A 15,651-nucleotide genomic window follows, 5' to 3' on the forward strand; every position below is an offset into this window, starting at 1 on the left:
ATTTGTCTTGTTGTTAGTACCATGTTCTAGAAATATCCCAGCCCATTCCATTCAGAGGTTTTTGATAAAAGCACGGTCACTGTACGACACTGTGACGACCCCATCTGTTACTCAAGGTAAAGTGCTGGTATGGGCTTCTAAGAACACTGGTGCTTCTAAGAACCCTCAGCGCACAATTAAACTCTGGAATTTGTTGCCAGAGGATGTGGTTAGTGCAGTTAGTATAGCTGTGTTTAAAAAAGGATTGGATAAGTTCTTGGAGGAGAAGTCCATTAGCTGCTATTAATTAAGTTGACTTAGATAATAACCACCACTATTACTAGCAACGGTAACATGGAATAGACTTAGTTTTTGGGTACTTGCCAGGTTCTTGTGGCCTGGATTGGCCACTGTTGGAGACAGGATGCTGGGCTTGATGGACCCTTGGTCTGACCCAATATGGCAATGTCTTATGTTCTTATGTTCTTAAGGTTATTGGAGTCAGTAAAGCACATGTTGGTTCACTGGGTACTGCGTAGTTAGAAGTGAGTATAATGGAATCTGGGGTTTCTTTAAAGAAATGGCCGCATGATGTTTATTTGAATTATCAAGGTACTGATTTGCATTCACATGGGAGGGAACCAAGATTCTGTGTTGGAAGCTGGAACCCATAGAAACATTCTGGTGGGTGGGATTAATGACCTCCCTCCCTCACTTTTAATGTCGTGTGTCTCTCTCTCTCCATTTTTTTTCCATTTCTTTCCAAGGTTCTTCCCTTCCTCTCTCCCCTCTGCCCCTCCACGTTTGCATTCCTTGTCATTCTTCCTTCTTTCTCTGCTTCATTCTCGTTAGCTCCTTTTTCTTGCTCATCACTTCTGATCTCCCATTTCCTCATTTACCCTCTTCTTGTCGGTGCCCCGCCCCCTTCTCGCTTGCGCACTCCTCTTTCCCCTGCTCCCTCTTGCTCCTGCCTTCACCTGCTCCGCTGCCCATCCCAGCCTCCTCTCACACCTGGTATCTCTTTCCTTCCCCCTGCTTTATCCCCATTTCATTTACCAAAGGCTCCTCTATTCCCACTTCCTGCTTCGAGGTAAAATGATAAAAATGAGGGTTAGGGCACGGAATTTAAACCATGGCCTATCTGCCAATGTCCTAGGATCCTCAGAGCATAAAACCCTATTTTTGAATGCTTTCGTGGTATGAGGATGTGAATGACAGATTCACTCGTTCATATTTTAATTCCTATGTCCTGCTCGTTGCTTTGAAAGAGCATCCAAGCCTGCTGACTCACTGAGTGATACTTCATGTTTTTCAGACACTGACGTTTCTTTTTTAGCTTGTCTATGTAAAGGATCGTGCTGCCCCTGAGCTTCGTAGATATTTAAGTGTTAGGTTCAGTAAGCTAGCAAAACTATTATTATAAATTCAATGACTGCTAGGGCAATTTAGTGTAGTGATTATGAAGTAGAAGATTTCCCTTGAGTTGACCATAATACCTTCCTTTCCTAGCCTCACACTCCCTTGCAAAAGCTCGTTATTTGATTTTATATAAAGGACTTTTTAAAGTAAGATACTTCTTTTTAAATTGCCTTTCTCTGGCTGACAGAGCTGACTGTAGGGTTTTGTGCTGGAGGACCTTTTCTATGAAAGTGAAAGGCTGGTGAGGGCGGGGCTGCCTAGGCCTTTCTGCCGAGGCCCCTCCCCGAAAGGTCTGCTTTCAGATGCTGTGATTACGCAGTCTTCCTGATTTTTACCTAAGAACCAGCTCAGTGCAGGATTTGACATCCTGCTGACAAGTTGAGAGGGCAGTTTTCAGAAGCCAAGCAAATGGCTGCTGTCTATCTGGTAAAAGGGCAAACCCAAAATTGCCCACCCTGTGTGCGGGTGAAAGTACGCACAGGGATCCACCACACGCGCACTTTTACCGGTGGAATAAGCAGACGGGATCGGAGGCAGGCATAATAATTCCAGGGGAGACAGGGCATGTGGTTTTGTTTTTTTCAAAATCAGGTGCATTGTGTTTTGGGTTGGTTTTTTTTGTTTTTTTCAGGGAAAAAGTATCTGCAGAAAAACCACATGCATGCCTCTGCGGATACTTTCCCTCCTTGGCCATTTTCAAATGGAAAGTAGGCGCATGCTTTCCCTTTCAGCGCTGGTGCAAACTCTGCAGGGAAAAGTACCCGCAGAGAATCCACATAGCTTGGAAAACTGCTCCCCAAATAATAGAAACTCTATCACCAGTCAAGACGTTGAAAAACAGTATTTTATCTTTATAAACCTTAATTATGTATGTGCCAGATAAAGAAGTGTTGCGAACCAAATAAAATGTTTAGCTTAACCTTCCTTACTTTATTCTCCTTCTTCTCAGTGGTGAACTTCTCACTATTCTTCATTTTAGTTCTTCCTTCTGGCTTTAGAATGTCCCCTTTCATTTTTTTGCATCTCCTTATCCTCTTTGCTCCCCTCCCACTTTTTATAACGTATCTTCTCTCCCCAGACTTTATGCTTACCTTGTTTATGTTCGCTTCCCTTCATCTGCCTCAAAGAATTTCTCTCTGTGTCTCTTTCTCCCTTTTTGAGCTTATGCTGTGTATCTCTTCTCAGCCACCCTTGTGCATCCTGTATTTGGTTCCCTTTCTTTCCCTTCCTCTCTTCAGATGGTTAACTGTTCTTTCCTTTTCCTTTTGCCTTTAAACCCCACTCCCTTCCTTGATTCTTTTCTTCTCTGGCCCTCTGGCAGATGCTCCCCTCCTGTTCTGCACTGGTGAAGGACCAGCTAGGGTCCTGTCTCAAATTCTGTACCACTACGGAGGTGCATTGAGATCGTGTGATGACATCAAAGCATTATGGCAGCTTGAAATGTCAGATTGTAGGCTCTTGGTGGTGGTCTAATAATTGGGTGACATTGAAACCCTTCTCTGTATTAATGAGGCTAATTTCATAACGGCCCATGTATAGCCAAAGTCTGCATGTAGAATGCACACACAGGGGTAGATTTTCAGATGTACGTCCGGTTTTGTAACATGCGCGTGCATGTTATAAAATTGTGGGTCGGCGCGTGTAAGGGGGTGCACAATTATGCACCTTGCACGAGCTGAGCCGCGCTGCCATCCCCCGTTCCCTCCTCCTCCACCCCCACCTTCCCTTCCCCTACCTCCCCCGCCCTTTCCCCCCCCCCACACCTTTATCTTTTTTTTTTCTTTTATTTCAAAACTTACTTCAGCCCTGGGGCTGAAGTAAGTTGCATGCGCCGGCTGACTGCCGGTGTGCGATCCCCTGCACAGCAGCAGATGGCCGCTGTGCCGGGAGCCTCTGACCCCACCCCGCCCCTCGGACCGCCCCCTCCCCGCCCCTCAGACCGCCCCCCTCCCCGCCCCTTTTTGCAAGTCCCGGGTCTTACACGCGTCCCGGGGTTTTACGTGCGTCGCCGGGCCTTTTGAAAATAGGCCCGGCACTCGTAAACCCGGTTACACGCGTAACCTTTTGAAAATCCGGCCCACAGGCTTCAGCCCGAATTTTCAAAGTAGAGATACATGTATAAGTCCGCTTTGAAAATTCGGGCTAAAGCCTGCATGTACTTTCCATGCATACACTTTAGCTCTACGTGGGGAATGGTTATTCATCCTTTCAAACAGTACTAAGACTGAAGAATACTCTATGAAACTACCAAGTAGCAGGTTTAAAACAAATCAGAGAAAGTATTTTTTTCACTCAATGCACCTTCAAGGTGTGGAATTTGTTATCAGAAGATGTGGTCAAGGCAAATAAAGTAGCTGGGCTTAAAAGGGGTTTGGGCAAAGTCCTAGAGAAAATGCCCATAAACAATTCTTAGCAGATAACCAGCACTTATCCATGGGAGTGAGCAGCAGGGAGTGGATCTGCCCGCGTAGTTTGAGGAGTAGGGAGATCACATTGGTGAAGGGACAGAGGAGGCACAGTTTAGCACTAGCACCTGAAGTCTTTGGGATGAGGGATGCTGCTTTCCCATGCCCCTCGCCCCAAAAATAATTAGAAACCCCCCCCCCCCCCCCACCTATGAATCTACTCTTTGAGATCTGCCAGGTACTTCCTAGTGACCCAGAGACCCAGATTGGCCACTGTCTGAGACAGAATGCTGGGCTTGATGGGCCTTTTAGACTGACCCAACATGGTGCATCTTTTTTATATTAAAAAAAAAAGTTCATAGAGCTTGATCCACCATCTTACTTGGGTGCCTTGACTAAGCTTCAGAGTCTGTATAGCTTGGTCCTTCCCGCATTATTGTCTTTCTTCATTTTCTGTGTTCCCTATAAATGTTTCTTTGGGAGCTGGTTTCAGTCAGTGCCACTCAGTAGGATGCCTGCAGCAGTAAGGCCCTGGAGCAGGAGCTTCCTGCTATGGAGACAAACCCTGGTACCCAGCTAATTCCCATGAGATTCAGAGGGTTAGACCCAGAAAGCAGCTTTTGGCTGAGTCTTTCTCTAGTTACTGTGGGAGCTCCTTCATAGTAGTACACTTGCCTCAAAAACTGGCTGGACCGGAGGGCATTAGGCTGGCTTACCTGAACCTTGCTTCTTCCTGCACATCCACTTACAGACGATAACTGGGCTGACAAAAATGGACAAAGAAGTATGAAAAGCACCTTGTCACGGGTGCTGGCATTCCTAGCAAGAGCTCCAAATAAGGATAATACATTTGGAAGCTGTCACATATGCCAGTTTTCCCTCTTAAGGGCTGTTGAAAGAACTGAACACATGCTTTACAGTTCCAGATCTAACGTAACGAAAGCAGAAGGGCATATTTGTGATTGGTAAGTCAAGAAAACCTGGAAATCATAGAACCAACAGATGCAGAGTTTGTGCAAGAATGCCAAGATCTAATTTTTTTTTTTTTTTTTTTTACAAAGTTCTTGATAGGGAAGGAATTTAGATTAAATTGCACATCCCTTTGCCTCATTTCCCCAAATGCAATGAAATGTTAGTCATTGTGTGTAATTTTACTTGAATGGAAAAGTGTCATAACATTTCATATCCTGCTATTTTCCTTTATGGCACAGTTTGAACACTTTTTGCAGGAGTAGATCCAGCAGATGCAGCTCACTGTTATTTATCGTGCTGTTTGCATGTCTGTATCGCCATGCATTTGCTGTCAAGTGGACAGTTCAGTAGAACAATGCATCTAGGGAATGTCACCAGCTTTGCTGAGCTGGGAGCACAAACCGCTATTGTTGCATTGTTAGGCATTTTTTTTTATTTATACGGGTTACACAAAGCAGTACCATTTTACACTTTGTACTGTGATGTTATCAGCATTAATCAGTACATCAAGCAAGAACACAAAATGAGCGTTAAAGGATGCTTGTCCTCGGCCCAAAGTGAAGCAGAAGGCGAAAGCCAAATGTCCAGTACCTTCTGTGCTTCTGACATGCAGTGTATTATTGCACTGGCAAGGGTATTATCACCAAAAAAAAAAATACTTTGCATTTAACATTATCTGTTTTCTGTATGTTCACTTGCCTTGTTATAATTTAAGTGACACTAAGGCACATTATGTTGTCATCAAGGATTGCTGAAGGTGGCGGTTGATTGTTGCCTCATCATTTGTGGGCTATAATCAAAGGATTTTGGTTGGTAACATTATTTTTGACTGTTAAATCCTCTTATCTGATTTTTATTTCAATCCATATTGCATCAGATTTCCTCTCTTTTTTTTCTTTTTCTCTTTTTCCTCTCCAGCAGTCTTTTCTGTCTTCTTTCCCCTAGCCGGTAGACCCGAGATGGCTCAGTGAACCCTTGCCTCTTCCAAGGTGCACCCCCCCAGCATTGCTTGTTGGCCTGCACAGGCCACCAGAATAGTGGCAGCCGTTTTTCCTTCCCTCCTGCCTCCCCCCCACTCCAGATCCGCGGGTGCTACTTCCATGGCACAGCCAGACCTGACCAAGCCAGAAAGATTCCCTGTACCTCAGCTCCAGCCCCTGAAAGCAGACCTGAAATTACCACTTTTTACATCATATTTTGGCCTGGAATTCTAATATGCTTTTCGATTTGCAGCTATTGTGTGCTACTCTATTTAATAAAAAGTTTAGCATTTTTTTTTTAATTAAGAACATTTCAGTTGATATAAGAATAGGACTATGACTCTATGCAATTTGCTGCTTTACAATACTGAAAAACATCTGTTCTCTCTGCCTTCCATTCTCCCCCTTTCCTCTCCCATGACATCTAAGAGCAGATATTTCCCCACCCCTTCTGCCTTTGTCTACAGCAGCAGCTACACTGGCAAAATGACTTTATTATATAATTCAATTTGCAGTTTAAACAAGATCATTAAGGTCCCTCTTCTTCATTCTAATTTTGTCATTCCTGAAGAGGTGACAGTTGTTCAGGCCTGACAATTTTGTATTTGATCATACTGGTGATGGAAATAACCGGGGAAAAGGATCATTACACAGAAGGTGCCAGTGTTTGAAGTTTCTGAGGACCTCCACTATTATAAATCTGAGTAAACTGCTGCTCACCTGATCCATATCTGAAGTCCAGAGGGGCACTGTGCTGCTTCAGGCATGACATGGATATAGCCTGACTATTTGAAGAATAAATTCAGAGGAGAATGGCCAGTGTTTTAACATTATTATAAGGAAATATGAAAGGAAATTGAAGAGGGCAACAGCATTAAGAGAAGACATAAGGCCAGGTGAAGAAGCAATAAAAGCAAAAAAAAACAAAACAGGTTAATATTTTGAGTAAGCAAGTTATCTGGAGTTGCTGTTTACCACTTTTTCCAGGGCTCTTTGTCATTGAAATGCCCTTGTGAATGGGTTATGGATGGAAACACAGCACAGATCCTTATCAAGATTAGATTACTTGCTGTACTTCTAGGACTGCAAAACAAGTTCAGCAAGTGATCATCGCAGAATCTGAAGCTTTTTACCCAGCAGGTTTCTTGTATATACATTAATAGTAGTATTCAATAAGAACCTCCCCCAAAAACAAAACAGAACACCCTTCAGTTTCAGGCATTTTACAGTTTTGTGCATTTCCAAACTGAGCAGCAAAAAGGGGAAGCAAAGAGAATGGCATCTTCTGTGCCTGGTTAAGATGTGCCTTGCCACAGCATATTTTTGTTCTTGGCCCAGTCGTACCTCCTTTTTCTTTCATCTCTGGAATCTGCCACCATGAGCATTCATTCACAACAACTGGGCGATTTGTCTCCTCCTAGTCTGGTCATTGCAGCAGTGGTTCTGAGGCCAGGAACCATGCACGAGGGCTCCTGGTGGAACCTGTATCACGAATTCTAAATCCAGCCACCTGGTGTCGCCTTATTGATAAGCACGAAGTCCCCCTCCCCATCTCTGAAAGGGGCTGTGAATACTGCCTGTGCAGCAGCCTGGGCAGCAACTTTTAGATGAAAGATTGAAGCTGTAAAGAAGTGTCCTGAGGGATAAATATAACAAACAGGCTGAAATAGCATCTGTCTGCAGCAAGGCTCCAAACCCTTTATTGATAGAATTAAAGATTGTGCTTTGTTCATGGTAAGCGCCTGGTTTGCCTTTTTTGCTCGGAAATATTATAACTGTAGGAGTCTGAGCTTGGGATTGGGAACAGGAAAAATTCAGATTGGTTCCAGAGTTCAGCCCTGGCACTTCCTCTGGTAATCCCGGTGACCCTGGACAACTATTTTTTTTTTATCTTCCTGGGCCTTGGGAATAATATTAATAAAAGTCATTTTGTTTCTCATTTTTCCTTTGGAAATTGCCACGCAGTATTCACATCTGCCACCATAAACTTCTTCCTTAAAAGTAACGTATATATTTCTATGGCTCCAGAATTATAAGGTATTTTTAGCTGAAGGCAGTGCCGTATAAATGCAAATTAACAACTCTGGAAGAAGGCTTGTTCCACCAGCAATGAAGGCACTCTTGTCTCCGGTTAATGGTGTTTATGAAAAGGTATAAAAAATATAATTTCATCATCAGTCTTTTTAGGCCTGTTTGTTAACAAAACAAAGGTGCTCATTAGCATCACCTTGTCTGTCCATCCTTATAGACGTATCAGGCATGCATTGTGGGCCAGTAAGGCTAGAAGGCGCTTGCCCTGTGCTGCCACTCCCCTTCAGTATTAAAAGGCACCTTGTCTGTGCTGCGTTCCCACTGTGCACGTTCCCAGCTTGCTTAAAATAGTAAAATGTCAGCGATGCGCCCAACAGTGAAATTGAGAATAATGAAATTGCACTCTTTTACTATAATTCACATATTTACTGGAATAGATTTTATGTTTGGCCAGATTATTCCTGCTAGCTTTGCAGAACCTGCTTCTCACGGTCCGGAGGGACGTGTTCAAATGTTGTGAAAGCCTAGATGGACCTCATTCGACTTTTCAAAACATTGCTAGGAGATAAGGTGCAGACGGCTTTGTCATAAGCAGTGCTTGAAATGGAATGGCAGCAAAGTCGTAGGACTGAGCTCCACGGGCAGAAATAATGTGGAGGAACTTGCAGATTCCCAGTTTGCCTCGACTATGACTCGTGCATCCTGGGTACATGCTGTTGTGAGTTCATGGAGAGCTTGCACAAACATGTCTCCAAACACAAAAAAAAAAAGAAAAAAAAATCCCTTTGTCTTCCAAACGTGTTTCCATTCAGTGCCAAGTTGTTTTACCTGTTTAACAGAAGCTAAAACCTTCTGTTCTGTTGAACTTGCAGACTTGAATCAGGAACTGTACTTTCAGGTTGTTGGTGCTGCCATACCTCGGTAACTTTTTAAACAAGCTTGCGGGTGTACATTTGCATTCGTTCGTCGGCCCGCACCCAGGGACACAGTCAGGGCCGGCGCGTCCATTAGACGAACTTCGGCAGTCGCCTAGGGCCGTAGGGGGCGCCAAAGAGGAGCCAAGTGGTGCCACAAGCGGGGCCTGTCCCGCTCGCAGCAAAGAGAAATAGAGACTGTGTGCTTCTCAGGGTCCCCCGCCCCCCCCCCCCCCACCTGTTTCGGCGCCCTAACAAGCACACAGTCAGCGCTGAAACAGGTGGGAGGGGGCGCTACCGGGGAGGGGGGGGCAGCGCAAGTGTCGCCTAGGGTACCCAATACCCTTGCACCGGCCCGGGACACAGCCAATTTATAACATATGCGCATATGTGCATGCTTGCTGTAAAAACGGCCTGACCGTGCACACATGTGCATGCAGTTTTAAGTGGACATGTGCCTATGAGCGTGAATGACACTTCTGCTGCATAAGGGGGGATTTTAAAAGACACACGGGCTGACGCCATGACCAGTTTTCCCAGTTCATTCCCAGTTCGCCCAGATAAGGGACAGGACTTCAAAACCCCTCTAGTGTAAAAGGCTCCCTCATCCCCTGCTAGCACCAACCCTTAAAACCCTGCCGATCTGTCTATTTATCTTTATTTTATAACTTGCACGTCATCCATAGCAGAAGTAAAGTTACGCAGCAGGGGACCCCTGTGCACACCTGTGCGCATAAGTATTTGTGCGCTGATTTCAAGGTAAAATCCAGGAATGCCCATGGCCCACCCAGACCACACCCACACCCTGCCCTTTCTTTTGGTCGTTTCATCTTTGCACATACCAGCAGGTAAACGTGTATCCAGGCGGCTTTTAAAATCTGCTTGGTGCTCGTCGGCCCAACTGGTGCGCATTATCTCCCAGTTACGGCGTCCGCTGGACTTTTAAAATTCATTTAGAGCAGGGTTTCCCCAAAGCTGTCCTGGGCACCCCACTGGCCAGTCAGGCGTTTGGGATATCCACAGTGAATATGCATGAGATAAATCTGCATATATGCATACATATATGCATATATGCAAATCTGCATACATCTCCTGTGTATGCACATTTATCTTGTGCATATTTATTTTGGATATTCTGGCTGTGGAGTCCCCGGATCCTTTTGGGAAGCCCAGCCTTAGAATTCTGATGTTGATGTGGTGCTTTTCTAGAATGAGAAGCCAGCAGTCTTCAATCTGCAAGAGAAGATGATGTGAGCTGCCTCTTGACCCCCTATGTAATGAAACTTTTAGTTTGTGCAATGAATTCATTTCCACATTTACAGAATGTAATTGCATAAACTGAAAGTTGCTATAAATTTAAAAGCTAAGAGGCAGCAATTTTTTTTGAAAAGCTGAGTTCGTAAATTTAGGCTCCTAAGTTAGGAAGCTGTTTTTAGCTCATAACTTAGGCCCTTAAGTTCACCTGAAAATAGGCCACCTAACACTAAGATTCCTAAATTTAGACCTGCTGTTTATTCAGCTACAGTTAGGTGCCTACTGCTGGAAATCAGCACTGAGTGCCTAACTTACTTCCCCCATCTGACCCCGCCCAGTTTTTAGGGACCTAAATTTAGGTGCCCAGGGGAGGGGAGAATTTTCATGGAGGTAGATTTAAGCATCTAACTCCTGAAGTTAGGTCCCTAGATCTTTTGAATATCAGCCTGTAAATTCTTATTAAATTAAGAAGCTCGGGGGAGAAACATGTCCCTTAATCTATTTTTTTTGAGTGATTTATTCAGTCTGAGCAATTTTGCATCCAAGATAACAGCAGACTTCCTTTTATATTAAAATAATCCTAGAATGTTATTGGTTAGTAAAATAAAGTATATTATTATTTTGTAGATTTAGAATATTTAGGGCTGTCTGTGTGCTATAGTGGGTAGAGCACAAAGGTGCAAGCTCTTATACCTATCTTCATGCATACTCTGTGACCTTAACTCTAGTCCAGACAATCAGGCCGATTCAGTACGGTGCGCTCAGGCCGAGCACACCATTAGCCCCCGTTTGGACGTGCGGTTTTGATGCGCTATTATTACCCCTTATACAGTAAGGGGTAATAGCGAATGGAAAACGCGCGTCCAACCCCCCCCCCCCCCCCAAAACTAATAGCGCCCTCAACATGCAAATGTTGATGAGCCTATTAGTTAGTCCCGCTCGATACAGAAAGTAAAATGTGCAGCCAAACCACACATTTTACTCTCAAAGGCAGGAGTTAATTTTAGCTGGCACCGGAAAAGTGTACAGAAAAGCAGAAAAAATTGCTTTTCTGTACACCCTCTGACTTAATATCATAGCGATATTAAGTCGGAGGCCCCCCCCCAAAAAAAATATCTGCCCGTGGGTTTGAAAACGGACACTCAATTTTGCCGTTGTCCGTTTTCTGAACCCGTGGCTGTCACCGGGTTCGACAACCGGCGTAAACCCGCTGACAGCTGCCGCTTCTGTCAATAAGGAGGCGCTAGGGATGCACTAGTGTCCCTAGTGCCTCCTTATTAGCACGGGCCCTCATTTGCATAGTGAATCGCATGCCCAGGAGAGTGGCCTGGGCGCGCGTCGGGAGAGCGGGCGCTCGCCTCGGAGCGCTGGCTCTCCCCCGCATTTTACTAGCCTGAACGTATTGGTCTCAGCTTACTCATCAGATCCAACCACGGTTTGGGAGCCTGTGACAGGGAAGTAGCGAGTGAACTTTGTACTAAGCTTAAAGGTTAAGACAAAAGCTGCAGCAGAGAGTTCAAACAATTGCATGCGTTCATACGTTTTATTCATTAAAAAAAAACCCCAAAAAACAAAGCACGTGCAGCAGTTACCAGAAGCCCTGTTGTCTAGATATGCTTAGGTACTAGTTTAGAAGGAAAGAGCAGGAGATGGCTCCTGAATGAGAGGCTTATTCTGGGGCAGGCCCTATACTTTGATCTTACATACTTATCTGCTGAGGAGGGTGGAGGTCTTGGATGAGGAATGATATACAGGTGGTCACAGTCTATGGCTGGCAGCATGAGCAGGAATAGCTGGGCAGACATCATCTACTTTGTTACTATGCCATCTATCACACCCTGTGCTGTGTCAGGGGGCAAGGAATGTTTTAGGACTCCCACTGCATAACTGATTGAGCCATTCCAGCTTTTACTTTCAGTTTAATTAGACAGAGCTGAGGAATTTTACACACGCACACAGCTATTTAGATCATAATGAAAGCCGGAATGAATCAGACTTCTACAAGAAGACATCCTTAATTGTCCCCTATAAAAATTAATGTAGACATCGACATTTACACTGAATTACTCCTGCGTATGATGACGTGTTACGGAGGTGATTTGTTTCTATATAAATCACATTACTGTGTTAATATTAGGTCAGAGTAATACCAACATAAAAAGCTAACAAAAAAAAAATGCATTCAATAGACCAGACACAATTTATGTACTAACACAGTATCCTATTTACAGCAAAACCCAGCCATCAAGCTGAGATGTAGTATTTTAATGTTCCAGAATTCTTAACAAGGCCCTTCTACATCTGATATGCATAAAAGGATAGCAAATATTTTATCCCAGAAAAAAATCAATATCAGTCCTTTACAATAAATTGAGAGCAATGGAGTTTGCCCATTTCGTTTTCCAGTCTATTAAAATGCATGGCATTGCCAAATGCTTTGAATTGCTGACAATGTTATATAAATGTACTTGGATGTTAAATGTTAAAAAGGTATTTTCCTCAGTGAGTGGAAGTTCAGTGTACTCTACCAGCAGGGACTGTTCATGGAAAGGAAACAGAAACAACAGGGGGTTCTGTTACAAAGGTGACATTGAAGCGTTATTATGAGAGTTTGTGTTGGGACTGTACAGTTTTAACGTGACGATATGGAGTGATCTCTTTCCATTAAAGCCTGAAAGTGACTGGCGAATCATGCAGGGAAATCTGTACTGGGCTCCTCTATCGGCACGACCAGAACTGCACCGAAGATCCATATTTATGCCGATATTCTTTGTTTAGTGAGGAGGCTGGAGGTCGGAAGAAGCAGTGCATATACCTTAACTCAGAATTTGAAAAGATTTAAGCGATTTTCATAAGTCGCCCAAATTAACATTTTTACGTGCATTGTGTTTTTGTTCAGGAGTCTTTTCTTTTCTTTTTTCCTAATCTGCATTTGTGTCAGAAGCCTGGGAATGTAAAGCAGGAGCTTTGTGAATGTGCCAGAATGTTAGCGATGGCAAAGAGAGCAGATGCCACTTGAAGTTGTGACTTTTCCTGTCTCCATGCAGCAAATGCATATGGACATATTGTATAATAATTATCCCTGTTGTTGTTTAACTTTCTAACTGTAAAGTGGATCGTGTTCACAGGGGATGTAGAAGTGGCTTGTGTACTAGTAGGAGGCAGGCAATGCTTGTGTATCCTAGTGAGATAAGTAACTTTTTTCAGTTGCTTGGCCATGCTACTGGTAAGGATGTATCAACCCAGTTTAGCATGCTCTTAACGCTTTTTAAATTTATATTCCATCCTTTGGCAGTTCAAAGCCGATTATATTCAGGTACTGTAGTTATTTCTCTGTCCCCAGAGGGCTCCCAGTCTAAGGGGCCCTATTTACTAAAGGTTTTGTCTCATTCTGGAAAATGCTTTAGTTCAGGCCTGAGGCAATGGAGGGTGAAGTGGCTTGCCCAAGGTCACAAGGAACAGCGGTGGGGTTTGAACCCTGTCTCCATGGTGCTCTGTCTGTTGCTCTAACCACTAGGCTCCTCCTCCAGCTCATGGGAAATAAGGTGGAAGTTTTTAGTCATATCACCTCGCTAAAAATCAACAGTATAAATGGAATTGTCATCCATTAAATGGGTGTTGAGCCTGAAATACCACTCCTTCTAGAGGTAGTCTCTGAGCACTGGGAGGAGATGCATTAAAAGATGCTATGGGGAACTTTTTACATTGTTGACACTATTTATACTGTGCTCATATGGATAAACATCGTACTTCATTTTCAAGCACTACTATAAAATATTAGCTTTTTTTTTTGTTGTTTGTCGCAGCAGTTTCCTACTGTTCTTATGTATTGCAGCTCAGTCAGAACAGAGGCTGGAATCTGGCACTGTGGGGCCGATGCAGTACAGTGCACTCCCACGAGCGCACTGTTTAACCTGCTGTCGGACGCGGGTTAAATAGGCGCTAGCCCACCTCCTAATGCAATAGGGGGATCAGCGCCTATTTAACGTGCGTCCGACACGGAGTGAACGAGTTAGCGCTCATCACACGCAAATGCATGTGAATGAGGCTGTTACTCATTCACTCCGCATTCAAAAAAATAAATGTGTGTCTCAGACCGGTCGTCTGCCAGTAATGAAAACGGATGCCGGTTATGAAAACCAACGCCGAGTTTATCAGCGTCGGTCTTCATAACCGGCAGCCGCCGCGGGGTCGAGTTAGCAAGGAGGCGCTAAGGTCGTGCAAGCGACCCTAGCGCCTCTTTGCTAGAGTGATCCCCTAATTTGCATATTGCATGGCGCCCCCCCTTGCGGGCGCCATGCATGCACTAAGAAAGCGGGCGCTGAAAGTCAGCACCTACTTTCTGCATACTTTAGCATCGGCCCTTATGAGCTTTCATTTACAAGTACTCAGCCAGTGCTGATCACTATTGATTTTATGTAAAGTGGTAATTAGAATCATTCCTGTTGGCACAAACAACTTACTCCTGGGGGAATTCTGCGGAAAAAACAGTTTACATTTCTGCACATAAGAACTTAAAATTCTGCACACAAAAACAAAATTCTGCATATTTTATATTGGTAAAAATAACACAATTTACATGACAGTCTTTAAGTAATTCCATTTTAAATTAATACAGAAAAAAGTTATTACTTAAAGATGCAGAATTTTAAATATTCTGAGCAGAATTTCTCTAGAAATTCTTTGTAAGAGTGTCCCTTCCACTTGCTCTTCCTACTCCCCTGGCCACTTTGCTCTCTCAGGCCCCCAACTCCTCCATCTTCTAGTATCTCTCCCCTCCACCTCTAGGCTCAACCCCTTCCACTAGATTGCCACTCCCAGAGGTTTACCCCGTTCTCAGTACTGCCCCTCACACAGGCTCCCTCTGTCCCTCCCTATCTCACACACATGCTCCCCCTCTCTAATACACATACACACACCCTCATACAGGCTCCCTCACTCTCTCGCGCACACATCCCCTCATACAGGGTCCCTCTCTCCTGCATATACACCTACACAAGCTCCCTTTCTCTCTCATGCATACATCCTCACACAGGCTATCTATTTCTCTCTCTCACGCACCCCTTCACAAAGGCTCTCTCACACATACACAATCCCTTCACACAGGCTAGCACCCTCACATACACACAATCCCTTTTTCATGCACACATACACTCCTTCACAATCTCCTCATATAGGCTCCCTCTCTCTGGCATCCACACTCAAGCAGCTCCCTGCTCTCACCCCCCCCCCTGCTTACCTTCCCTGGTACTCTCTCACATACACACACCCCGCTCTCTCATCTCCCCTGCTCTCTCTCACACCCTTCTCCTCACCTCCCTGCTTGCTCTTACCCCCCTCCCCCACTCCCCTCTCTCACACTCCCTGCCCTCTCTCACACACACACACACATTCACTCTCACCGGGGCCTTCATCTACGTTGCGAGCAGAGTGTGTCCGCAGCACACAGGGGCCTTCATCTTTGCCACAAACGACACACGCTCCATTCGCGGCCCGTGGGGGCCTTCATCTTCGCTGTGAATGGCACACTGGGGCCTTCATCTTCACCGCGAACGGCGTGTGCACCGTTCGCAGCATGCTGGGGCCTCCTCTGCCATTTTCTGCACAGAATTTGACAATTCTGCACAGGGGGGAATTCTGTGCGAATTCTTTGCTCTGCAGTAGCGCAGAATTCCCCTAAGACTAAACACTGTGGGT

The sequence above is a fragment of the Rhinatrema bivittatum genome, chromosome 5 (assembly GCF_901001135.1).
Source record: "Rhinatrema bivittatum chromosome 5, aRhiBiv1.1, whole genome shotgun sequence".
Classification (NCBI taxonomy): domain Eukaryota; kingdom Metazoa; phylum Chordata; class Amphibia; order Gymnophiona; family Rhinatrematidae; genus Rhinatrema; species Rhinatrema bivittatum.